This window comes from Elgaria multicarinata, chromosome 3 (assembly GCF_023053635.1).
Source record: "Elgaria multicarinata webbii isolate HBS135686 ecotype San Diego chromosome 3, rElgMul1.1.pri, whole genome shotgun sequence".
Lineage (NCBI taxonomy): Eukaryota > Metazoa > Chordata > Lepidosauria > Squamata > Anguidae > Elgaria > Elgaria multicarinata.
The window spans coordinates 1,416,266-1,428,886 of NC_086173.1; positions in this window are offsets into that span (position 1 = coordinate 1,416,266).

Consider the following 12,621-nt stretch of genomic DNA (forward strand, 5'->3'; position numbering starts at 1 on the left):
CTCAATTGCCTTTGGGTGGGAGAGCCCACCACCTCCCTAGGGAACTGGTTCCATTGTCGTACTGCTCTAACAGTCAGGAAGTTTTTCCTGATGTCCAGCCGGAATCTGGCTTCCTGTAACTTTAATGTCTCTTCTGGATAAATTAGTTGAAAGCATTATTTAAAATAAAATGAGTAGACATATAGAAGGACAAGTCTGCAAAAGTAAGCCATGTCTCAATAACCTTTTAGATCCTGTTCAGACAACACACTAAGCCATGGTGGTTAAGCATTTTGAGCTAAACATTATGGCTTAGCGTGCCACGTGAACCATGACTTACTGTGTTGTGTGAACCATTCCTAAGTGTGGCAGCTATATAAACAGGGTCTAAGCACACTATTTAACCATTTGCTGCTAAAGGATTAGCAGCCTAACCATGATTTAGTGCATTGTCTGAACAGGCACTTAGAGCTCTTTGAGAGTTAACAGACATGTAGACAGGGGTTTACTTGGACTTCCAAGTGAAGTCCCTCACCAAAGCCTCCTGAGAAAACCTAGCAGTCATGGGATTAAAGAGGTTAAAGAACAGAAAGCAGAAAGTAGGAATAAATATAAATTATCCCAATAGAGGGATTTAAACAGCAGCATCCCACATGGATGTGTATCGGCACCAATGTTTTTTTAATTTGTTTGTAAAGTATCTTTACAAAAATGAGCAGTGAGGTGGCCAAGTTTGCTGATGACACCAAATTTTTTAGGGTGGCTAAAACAGATAGGCATTGCAAAGAGGTCCACTGGGGGAATAGGCATAAAAGTGGCAAATGTGGTTCCATGTAAGCAAATGTAAAGTGAGGCACATTGGGACAAAAAAAAAATCCCACTTTACACGTATGCTGATGGGATCTGAGTGAGCGTTGCCTGACCAAGAGAGAGATTTTAGGGTTGTGGTGGACAGCTTGATGAAGATGTCAGCCCAGTGTGTGGCTGCTTTGAAAAAGGAAAATTCCATGTTAAGGAATTGAAAATAAAACGGTCAATATCATACTGCAAAGCTATGGTGTGACCACACTTGGAATAATGTGTCCAGTTATAGTGACCACAACTAAAACGGACACCGTAGAGCAGGAAAAAGTGCAGAAATGAACAAGCAAAATTATCAAGGGATGAGCGGGGGCTGTTGCATTTATGCCCCTCTTCTGAGATTCCTCCAGGCAGCTGCTTGGCCCCTGTGTGAACAGAATGCTGGACTAGGTGGACCCTTGGGGCCTTTCCACACGTCGTACAGAGGCTGCTTCTAAGTGACCCCAGTGCGACCCCAAACCGATCGTCCAGCTTACCTTTTCGTCTCTTCCAAAGGTAAGCTGGACGATCAGTTTGGGGTCGCACTGGGGTCGCTTAGAAGCGGCCTCGGTACGACGTGTGGAAAGGCCCTTGGTCTGACCCAGCCTCAGGGCACTTCTGATGTTCTGATGTGAAACTGAGCAAGATATAATCAAGCACAGAGGCCATATCATTTATATAACATACATTTTTCATAGTTTTTTTTGTGCCTGAGTGAATTTATAAGCAGCTTTAACTCTTGCCATTTTGACCCTAAAATTGCATGAGCCCAGAGCTCATTTCTCAGGAAAGACAACCCTGGAATTAAAAAAAAAGCATGATTATTATATAGAACCCTGACAGATGGAGGGCCTGGCTTTCAGCCAATCAGCTGGCAAAGAGTGTGATGACATCAGCTGAGAGTCCTCAGGCCAGATGCTTAAAAAGCTAAACATCCTCCCTTTAGCTGGCTCCTTAGGCGGGACGTGGTCCTGGGGAGCTAGACTGTATATCAGCGGGGAAATGGAGAGAGCAAAGGACAGAATGTGCAGGTTAAGAGGGGAGGGGAGCCTTCTGCATTTAATTTTGCTTCTCTTTTGCACAACAGAAAATATGCACATAGGAAAAAACAGAAGATGGGAAAGTGGAAAAGAAAGGGGAAGGGGAAGTCAATTATTTATGGCATGATTGTTTGTATCTGTAAGTCCACTTAACTTATTCCTTGAGTTTGAGACAGCTCAAATAGATAGGTCTTGCAATGCTTCCCAAGGTCCCTCACATTTGGACTTGGGGGAATCTCCAGAACTGATAAGAGGGAATCATCAGTTTATCTTGTTGTTTTAAATGGATGATGCTGTTTTTATACTGTTGTTTTTATGTCTCTGATGGTTTGTAAATTTTGTATGTTTTTAATGTTTACTGTTTTTAGCTTTTGTGAACCGCCCAGAGAGCTTCGGCTGTGGGGCGGTATATAAATGTAATTAAATACATAAAAATAAATAAATCTTGGAGTTGGGCAGCCTTCAAATGTTTTAGACTTCAGTTCCCAGCATTCTGGAGCAGTGCTCATTTTGTCAGGTTGATGGGAGTTGAAGTCTGAAATATCAGAAGGGCACCAGACTGGGGAAAGCTAGTTTAGTATTCTATGTGGGGCTGCCAACCAAGAGGTGGAGAAGAACCTGGGTGTTTGGGGTGTGTGTGATGTCCTCTTTTTGGGTCTGTTGCTAGAAAAGCAAGGGGCAAAGTTGCCTCCCTCCACACACAGCAGCCTTTTAAAAACCAACCAACCAACCTGTAAACGAGGCAGCTTTTTTTGCTGGGCTCTGCTCCCAGAAGCAGCAAACACCTCCTCTTGACTCCTCCGTTGGGCTTATTCTGGGCTGCACTCCCAGGATCCAGTGAGCTACCAGGACGTCTTGTTTCACTGCCAAGTAGTTAAATGCATTCCAAATGGTGGGAATGAGTAGATAAATATGGCCATAAACTGCTGCCGAGTGAATGGCAGAGTGCTGGCTCCTCTTCTCCTCCCAGCTCACCTTGCCTGAACTTTCTTTCCCCCTCGGCCTCTGCTTTTTCCATTGCGACATTGCTGGGAATCTACACCTCGGCCTGCTGCATCATCCTCTGTGTCAGTCTCAGGATCCAGCCCACTTCCTACCTCCCCTTAAATTGTATCCCACTTCAACCCATCCCCATAGTCAGGTTAGTTGTGACACCAGTGTATGTGAATGGCGGGTGTGAGTGGATATGTGGGAATGGGCTATAGATATATGACCTTGTCCACATCCACCTCTAGCAAGGGGATTGGGGCTGTTGCTGCTGCCCCCCCTCTCTCTTCCATTCTCTCTTTCTAACACCCTTTCTCTCCCCTCCCTCTGCCACCCATTTTATCATCTCTCTCTATAACCCTCCCCCATTGATCCTTTCTGACACCCCTTCATTCTCTCTCTCCGTCCTTCCCTTTTCCTTCCTGCCCTGCAAGGTGCCAAGGCAGGGACAGATCTCTCTTTCTGACACCCCATTTCCCCCCTTCTCTCTTTCTCTCCATCCATCTAGCCCCCACCCAACCTGTTGCTGCCCAGATGTGTTGGATTACAACTTCCATCGGACTGAACAATCATGGACAATCAGGGATGATGAGAGTTGTAATCCAAAACATCTGGAGGGTCCCAGGTTGGGGAATGCTGCTTTAAATCAACTGGTGGGCTCAGTGGCAACTTTTTTTAAAAAAAGCTATTTTCTGATTTTATAATAGGCATAATTTAGGGGACACGCAGACACAGAATTTGGGAGGGGGGAGAAAATTAGGGGAAGAGCCAGAGAGAGATGAGTGGGGGAGAAAGAAAAAAATGTGTTTACTACTTTCCTAAAAAGTTAAATAATCTGGGCAGGGGGTCCAGTTACCCCAACTGTGTATTACTTATTCCCAAACCCAGTGCTTTCAATATGTGTTGGACTACAACTCCCATCATTGCCAGCCAAGATGGGCTGGGGAAGGCTGGTGGTGCATTAAGTCATGTGGTATGTGTGTCTTTGTGTTTGATTTGCTCCTCATGTCTCTCTATCCCAGGACACTTAATGCTAGTAAGCCTCCAGCTTCCTAGCCTGCTCACTGATTGTGTGTTCTTCTGTGTGTGTCTCTGTATCTCTGTGTTGGGGTGGGAGCAGTGAGCGGGCAGTTTACCTCTTATTCCCCTTCAGGAGATTCAAGGTCCACCTGAAAGACTGTAAGTATTTTGGAATGTATAAGTCTTGTTAGAATCCACAGGGTTTATTTTTGTTTTTTTGCAGAGGATTTAAAGATTCAAGAAAAACATGGTAGATTTGTTTACAACTAATTTTAAAAGCATTAGAAAAAGGCATTCATGAAGCCTGAAACTGAATGAAACTGGAAATGGATGCAAGCTTTGAAACTGAAGATTTGTGTTTAAGGGGCTTAAATCTCATTGAACTCAGTGGGACTTAATTCTGAGTAAATATGCATGGCCTCTGCTTTACCTCGCTACAGTATCTCATTGGCAAGTCTCCCATTAAGGTATTTCCATAGTTCTACTGAGGAAAATTCTGACCAGCAAAATATCACAACCTATGCCAATACGAGCAACATTTCCTAAAACCTTTGCTGAGTCAGCAATCTTGGGATCAGAAGTTTTGAGTCATGAAAGAAATTATTTCCCAACAGCGATAGTTGTTTTTAGCCATCCTCTGTGGCATGTGGTTTGGCTCACTTGCTTGAGTTAGTTGTGCCTACTTGCTCTGTAGTACAAAGGAAAAAGTGGGTCTCTAGCAAGTGCTAGAAGATAGAAATTTGATTTTTTAATAATCTATTTGACCCTTCCTCTCTAATTTGTTTGAAATAATTGGCATGATGTAGTTTTTGTAACAATTGCTGATAATTGTTCATCCTTCTTAAAAAAATCTTTTAAAAAATTAACAGGGTTGCCATTATTATTATCATCTCTCTTTTCTTGTTCATGGTGTTTTTTTTCTAGATGAACATGATGGGCTTTGCCAAGTCATGCTGTCTTTTACTGATTTAGAAATTCCCTGACTATTGAACGTGTTTTAAGTATGACTGCTTTCTGGTTGTTGGTGTGGATGTATTTTGATAGGTCTAGTTTCTGAAGTTTTTTTTTAATGTGATGCTGGTGAGTGATGTGACTAAGAGAATAATTGTAACCTTTTCCTGCTGCCACAGTTCTTTCATTTTCATAGCCAGTGGTGTATGTTTCTCTCTCTCTTTTCTGCTTCCTTTTCTGCAACATTTTTGTCATTAGTTATTGCTATGTCAAAGAGGTAGTTGTGTTTTTCTTTTTTGTTTATGACTGTTATGTCTGTTTCGTTTATGACTGTTAGTTCATTTGAAAAGTATTGTTTTGTCCCAGAATTGTTCTGTCCCACTGTAACTTGGCTTGACTTGTTTGAGTGTGTCTGGATCTCCTAGGATCTGAAGCCATCTTTCTGGAGAGCACCTGCTGGTTGCATGATCCAGGAGGCCAGGTTCTGTGAGTGCATAGCTGTCCTTGACAGGAGGGGCTTGCACTTGCTAGAGTAAGGTGAACAGATGTGAAGAGGCTGCAACCCTATATGCATTTATCTGGGAGTAAGCTTTATTGAAATCATAGAATCATAGAATAGAATCATAGAATAGCAGAGTTGGAAGGGGCCTACAAGGCTTGGGCAGTTTTCTTTGGGTCCCTAATTGGGATTTCTGTTCTCTGTACACTGAGGCAGTGAAAATTCAGGAGATATTTGGATGAAGGGAGGGAAAGATCTTTGTCTAGCATTGTGATAATGGACATCCATTGTGATAATGGGCACCCAGAGGACCTTTTCTTCTGCTGCCCCCAGACTGTGGAATAGCCTGACGGAGGAGATTCATCAGCTTAATACTGAGTTTAAGACAGCCATAAAGACTAATATCTTCCAGCAGGCCTATCCAGATGAATTTTAAACCTAAGAGTTTTAAGATGTTGTGACTGTTAAATGTTAAGGTGAGACTATGGTCTTTGCAGTCAGAAAAGATATTTGAGGGAAGGGGACACCGTATCACACAGAGTATAGCAAAAGCTTCAAAGTACAGCAAAAGCTGCAAAAGTAGGAGTGAATGAAGTTAATTTTGGATACATTGAAAGTCTCACTTGTTCTTATTTCAGTGATTTTAACATTAATATGTTATGTAGTACAGATTTGTCTTAATTGTGTGCTGTGAAATCAGACATGTGACCAAGGCTATGTTTGGGGGCTGGGCATGTTGGTGGGCATGCCCCCTTGGGGGCTGAACATGTTGTCCTCCTCTTGGGTTTCCAAAATATGGTCACCCTAAATAAGGGACAAATGTGCAGGTGGAGAAGCAATGGTAAGGAAATGCCATTTCCCCCCATGTGATGACGCTGTAAAAGCTCTATCACACCGGGGTTAACACACTCCCTACCTTCGTGGTTTCGTTCCTCAGGTACTTCCTCTTTTAAAAAGGGAAGTACCCAACAAGCCCGAGGCCCATTGAGTCTGCTGCTCTAATGGCGCTGCTTCTCCTGCACACAGCAGCAGAGAGCAACGATTCCAAGTTTAAAAAATCGTTGGACTTAATGAGGGTTTATCTTTGTTGTGCAAGGAAGGCCGGAAGGCGCGCGGGAGGCAGACGACGTCATGGGAGGGACCTGAGCAAACTCCGTGAGGGCCCAGTAAAGAGTGTGCAATAAAACCCTCATGGGATGGAGCTTTAAATCTTATCTAGAATAAAAATGTAGGCAATGATGCTATTTCACAAAGCAAACACAGGAGGGGGTTGCAGTATAGCAGCAGAACAAAGCGCAAGCTTCAATCCACCTCTATCACATCACATGCTTTTACAAACAATGTTCAGTCTCTGCTTTATCAGCTGGAGATCTAGGTCAGCTGATTTCCCTCGCCTCAGAAGTATCCCTGTTTTCTAGACCACAGGCTGATGAGAAATCTTCAGTTCTCCTCCTGTATATTTTCCTAATGAAAATGATAAAATACTGGGATTTTCAAAACAGGTTTTTGCAAGGGACGTCAAGTCATATCTACTCTCAGAACACCACCAAATGTTGGAATTCCCGTTCTTTCCCCACCCCTGCTTTGGTTCATGTTACTTACAGTGCATTTACTAACTGCTCCTGTTGAGGCACATTTTCTTTCAAGGGCCACCCTGAGAACGGTGTAAAAGCCGGAATGGAATGAGCCAGAATGATAATTTCATATTAAAGAAAAACATGCCAAAAACATGTTAGAAACAACCGAGAACAATATTTTAGGACTAAAACTCTTGCAATATTATATTACTATTAATTCCATAACTCCCTTGCAATATTATATTACTATTAACTCCATATTAACACATCTGGAACAGAACGGAATGGCCCAGAATGGCCACTTACAAAGGAGTCACACATTACTAGATGAGACATTGATGTAATGTGTGACTGGTGAGTTTGGCTGATTTAGCTCACTTGAAATTTGCTGTTCCGGCCTGTTTTGCAAAATATGGATTATGGCCCAGAATGGGTATTAGCACATGGTTTTTATAGAAGTTTGGGAGCTTATTCTATCTGCCCCATCTAGTAATGTGTGACTGGTGAGTTTGGTTGATTTAGCTCACTTGGAAGCTGCTTTTCTGGCTGTTTTGTGCAATATGGACTAGACTACGGCTCGGAACGAGTGTTGGAACGTGGTTTCTATGGACATTTGTGGCTTATTGTATCCCTGCCATATAGTTACGTGTTACTGGTGCGTTTGGTTGATTTCACTCATTCAGAAGTGGCCATTCCATGCCATTCTATTCTGTTCTGGATGTGTTCTGGGAGTTATGGAATTAATAATAATATAATATTGCAAGGCATTTAGTCCTAAAATATTCTCAATTGTTTCTAACATGTTTTTGACATGTTTTTCTTTAATATAAAGGGGTCGTTCCTTTCCATTTTTTACACTGTCCCACCACTCCGCATCTAGTTTATAAAGGTACCTGCTCTGCCCTATGGATGTTTGATTCTCCATGAACTTTCTAGACTTAGCTTTATCTTTTATTTACAAACATTGCACAATTTTGCACTTGTGGGTCACCAAACAGGCTGCTCAGAAGGAAATGGAGCTGTGAGCTGGGAAGGGAGGGAGGACCCTCTGGATGTGGTGAAGAAATTGATTCCATATTATTACACTTCAGCGTTGAGAATGCTGGAACCTTAATTTCTTGGACTTTGGGCAGGAACAGAGAACTCTCTCACCATACAAACATTCCCAGAGGTCCAAGGTCCAGTTTCTTGGAATATCCAGTATTGGTCCAATGCTGTCATAGCAGCATAAGAAGAACCATGCTGGATCAGACCAAGGGTTCGTCTGGTCCAAAAAGCTGTTTGTGTCCAACCAGCTGTCAACCAAGAACCCACAAGTAGGACATGGTGCAACAGCACCCTCCCGCCCATGCTCCCCAGCAACTGGTGCACACAGGCATACTGCCTCTGAAACTGGAGGTAGCACACAGCCATCAGGGCTAGTAGCCAGGGATAGCCTTTGCCTCCGGGAATTTATCCAACCCTCTTTTAAAGCCATCCAAACTGGTGGCTGCCACTACAACTTGTCATAGCAAATTTCATAGTTTAACTATGCACTGTGTGAAGAAGTCCTTCCTTTTATCTGTCCTGAATGTCCCTCGCATGAGTGGAAGTTTGCTCATGCAACATGACTTCCACATCTCTGATCAGTCCTCCCCCCTGCAGCCTCCCATGCGTGCCACAAATCTGCATGAAGGTCCCTCAACCCTCTGGGGCAGATAGAGGGGAATGTGAGTGCTTGCATGGGAGAGGAATCTGTTCAGATGGGGGTGATCAGAGCTGTAGTCCAAAACATCTGGAAAGCCCCAGGTTACGGAAGTCTGCCTTGGAAGACAGAAACAGGATTCAAGAAGACCTTGACAGATTGGAGAACTGAGTCAAAACTAACAAGATGAATTTCAAAAGAGAGAAATGTAAAGTTCTGCTTTTAGGTAGATGCTCAAATGTAGAATGGGTAACATCTGGCTTGACAACAGTACATCTAAAAAGGTTCTAGAGATTCAGTCTGTTTCACTGGCATGCAGTTCATACCATTAGGAAGTTCTTCCTAATGTTAAAATGACTATCCCTTTCTTGCAATTTGAATCCATTAGTTTGGATCCTACCCCATGGAACAACACATAACAAATTTTCTTCATCAACTATGTGACAGCCCTTGAAGATGGCTATTATATCGCCTCTTAATTGTCTTTCTCTAGGCTAAACATGCACAATTCTGTGATCTTTTCTTCACAGGAAGTGGTCTTCAGGCCTCTCACCATCTTTGTCTTCCTTTCCCAATATTCTTCTTAAAACGTGGTGCCTAGAAGTGGATGCAGGACTCTAGATAAGGTCTTACCAAAGCAAGGTACCATGACTTTTCATCATCTAGGCACTACATCAGTTAATGCAGCCTAGAATTTCATTAGCCTTTTTAGCCACCACATCACACCCCTGGCTCATGTTTAGCTTGTGGTCTACTTAAAATTAGTCTAGAGGTCTAATGGTGGGGAAAAAGCAAGGGAGACAGGAGCAGGCAGAGACCATCAGACCCTGCTTCAGTCGGACACTCCCCCCCCCCTTACAGGGCTAACTGTCATCTTGACCCTGTGGGGAAGAAGAAGGAGCTGTTGGTCTGCCCCTCCATTAGGAGATGAGAGGATGGAGCAGGGCCTTCCCACCAGCCTGAACAGTTTCCTTAATTTCTTTTTATTTTCTCCCTCTTCCCTCCCCATCCCCTTTTCCTTGTGTGTCATGTCTTTTTTAGAATGTAAGCCTGAGGGCAGCGACTGTCTTCTTTACTGATCCATTGTAAGCCGCTCCAGGAGCCTTTTTGGCTGAGGTGCGGGATAAGAATACTCTAAATAAATAAGTCACAAAAGCATGAATGACCATAGCTAGATCCTTTTCTGCCAGTAGAGGGTGCAACTGGCATATTGAGCACCCCAGGCCACAGCGGCTACTTCTGCATCTAGAAGCAATGCTGGAAATAGGAGTGGTTCCGAATGGCAAACATGTTCCCTAACAAGAGCAGATATTTCCTTAACCAACCAGTTGACTGAGTTTCCCTGCTAGCATCATCGTTATCTCTGTCTTGTCTGGACTGAATTCGTGTATTCATCCTTATCTAATCCATTACTGGATTAGAGACCTCCGGCTATTGGGTGGTATAGAAGTGTAATAAATAAATAAATAAATAATACTGACCAAGCACTCATTAAGGAAGGTAACACCCCCACCTGAGTCTCTTAAATCTCAAAGTTGCCAGTGCAAACTAAAGCTGCAAAAATAAATGAGTATTGTGTTGGTGAGAGAAGGGGAGAGCAAACGGAGAGAAATGTCTTGTTTGGGGGGTGAAGAATCTGTTGGATCTGGGAAGGGACACCTTTCCTCCAGCAGTGGCCAAGATCTTTAAAGTGTGCCTCTAGGTCTGCTTTTGGAATAGAAACAATTGCACTGTTGAGCGGTTTGTGTCCGGAGGATAGGGGGAGCGTGTTACTGCTAAAAAAGAAGAAGACGGCGATCTCTCAGCAGCTTTGGATACCCCCAGCCATGGTATCCTTCTGGATCAACTGCACAGGTTTGGAGTTGGGCAGTTTGTCTTATAATTGTTCTATTCCTATCTGACTGATACGGTCCAGCTGCTGATACTGAAAGACTATTGTTCCTGCCCTTGGGGAATCTATTGGATTGTTTCACATGCTTCTTAACATCTACATGATACCATTAGGTGAAATTCTTCAGAGTTTTGGATTCTAATATCACCAATACATTGAGGACATTCAACTCTCTGATGACTCTGAAGTGCATATGACACAAAAGAGCATTGCATCAATTCTTTAAAGTGTCATTTAACCCTCAGTCATATGCAGCAGAAGGGCAGACTGGACTGTGAGAAAATAAAGATGGTTCTAAAATTTTCAATCAAATGTTGCCCCGTGTTTCTAACAGAGATAAAACTAACCTCCTGTGCTTATATGATCCACCTTTAATTCCATACTCAAGCCAATGCCATTCCTGGTCACTTCTTCCTTTCACGGTTTTATGTAATCCCATATAAATTACTCCAGATGCTCCCTGGAACTGCCTTTCTCTTTAAGTTGTCGCAAAAATTTAGGATGATAAAATATTTTACCATCTCTGCAAAATATCCTAACTATCACAAAAAATCCAGCGTATTCCAACCACAGAGCGTTTCTGCACTAGATATCAATAATCTTCCATTATCTGAATTAATGTCATAGAATCATAGAATAGCAGAGTTGGAAGGAGCCTACAAGGCCATCGAGTGCAACCCCCTGCTCAATGCAGGAATCCACCCTAAATCCACCCTGAAATGCCCATATTTATTTCAACATGATCATACCCAGACCCCAAGAGGCTGATATGTCTATGGGTTGAGGGTAATAACCTCTAGCTGGAGAAATAGTTAAAACTTGGACAGAGATTCAAGCGTGCCTCACATTTGTCACAGCATTTTATTTTAGAATTTGAGGGCAGTTTAGCACAGGACAACACGCCCACACTTCAGCACCATGGATCATTCTCGCCAGAGCAACATTTGGGTTCAAATTAATGTAAAACACTTTGCCATTTTCACCTGATAAGAGGGGATAAACTGCACTCTTCAAGTCAAGAAACAGCTAATTGGTTGGCCCTTGCTGCTCAAGTCAATGGATGAATGGGGAGGAGAGCTTCCCTCTGCAAACACTGTACAGCAGTAACAGTGAAAACTCTCTTTGGGACTGACAGGCTTTTTTTCCTGGAACTGTACCGCTGTTTCCGCTCCCTCTTGAGTCACAGGCCCTTTACACATAGCTAGACCTACCAGGTCTAGCGCGACGGAAGGAGGCAGATCTTGCGATATGGTTATCACAAGATCTCCCCCTCTGTCTACACGCAGTGCGTATCGTCCTAGGAATCATAGAATAGCAGAGCTGGAAGGGGCTTACAAGGTCATCGAGTCCAACCCCCTGCTTAATGCAGGAATCCACCCTAAAGCATCCCTGACAGATGGTTGTCCAGCTGCCTCTTGAAGGCCTCTAGTGTGGGAGAGCCCACAACCTCCCTAGGGAACTGATTCCATTGTCGTACTGCTCTAACAGTCAGGAAGTTTTTCCTGATGTCCAGCTGGAATCTGGCTTCCTTTAACTTGAGCCCGTTATTCCGGGTCCTGCACTCTGGGAGGATTGAGAAGAGATCCTGGCCCTCCTCTGTGTGACAACCTTTTAAGTATTTGAAGAGTGCTTTCATGCCTCCCCTCAATCTTCTCTTCTCCAGGCTAAACATGCCCAGTTCTTTCAGTCTCTAGGAGGAAGAGGACATCGCAGCTGATATTTTTTTAAAAAGGAGTAGGAGCTCAGGAGCACTTGAACACAAAATGTGAGGGTTGGTTTTTTTTTTTTAAAAAAAAAATCCCCACTCCCCCCCACCCCACCCCCAATGGGCACAGAACTCCTGAAGAGCTCTGTGCGCCATGCCCGGCTCCCGGCTCCTCGCAGTAATTCGCAAGGAGCCGAGACAACCTGTGATGGCCACCCACATGTTCCGCGGTCTCGGGATCATCCCTGCTCCCAGGATGCCCTGTGCGTCATATAGATGCACAGGGATGATCCCGGGGCAATCCCCAGGATATCAGCTGGTCTAACTACACACTGGCTGTTTTTATCCTGGGACGTTCCATTTCGTTCCACAGAGAGGTAACACCTCTCCTGAGCAGCAGCAGCATGGTTGAGAGTCAAGCCTTGAAACTCTCACATCCACTTTCGTG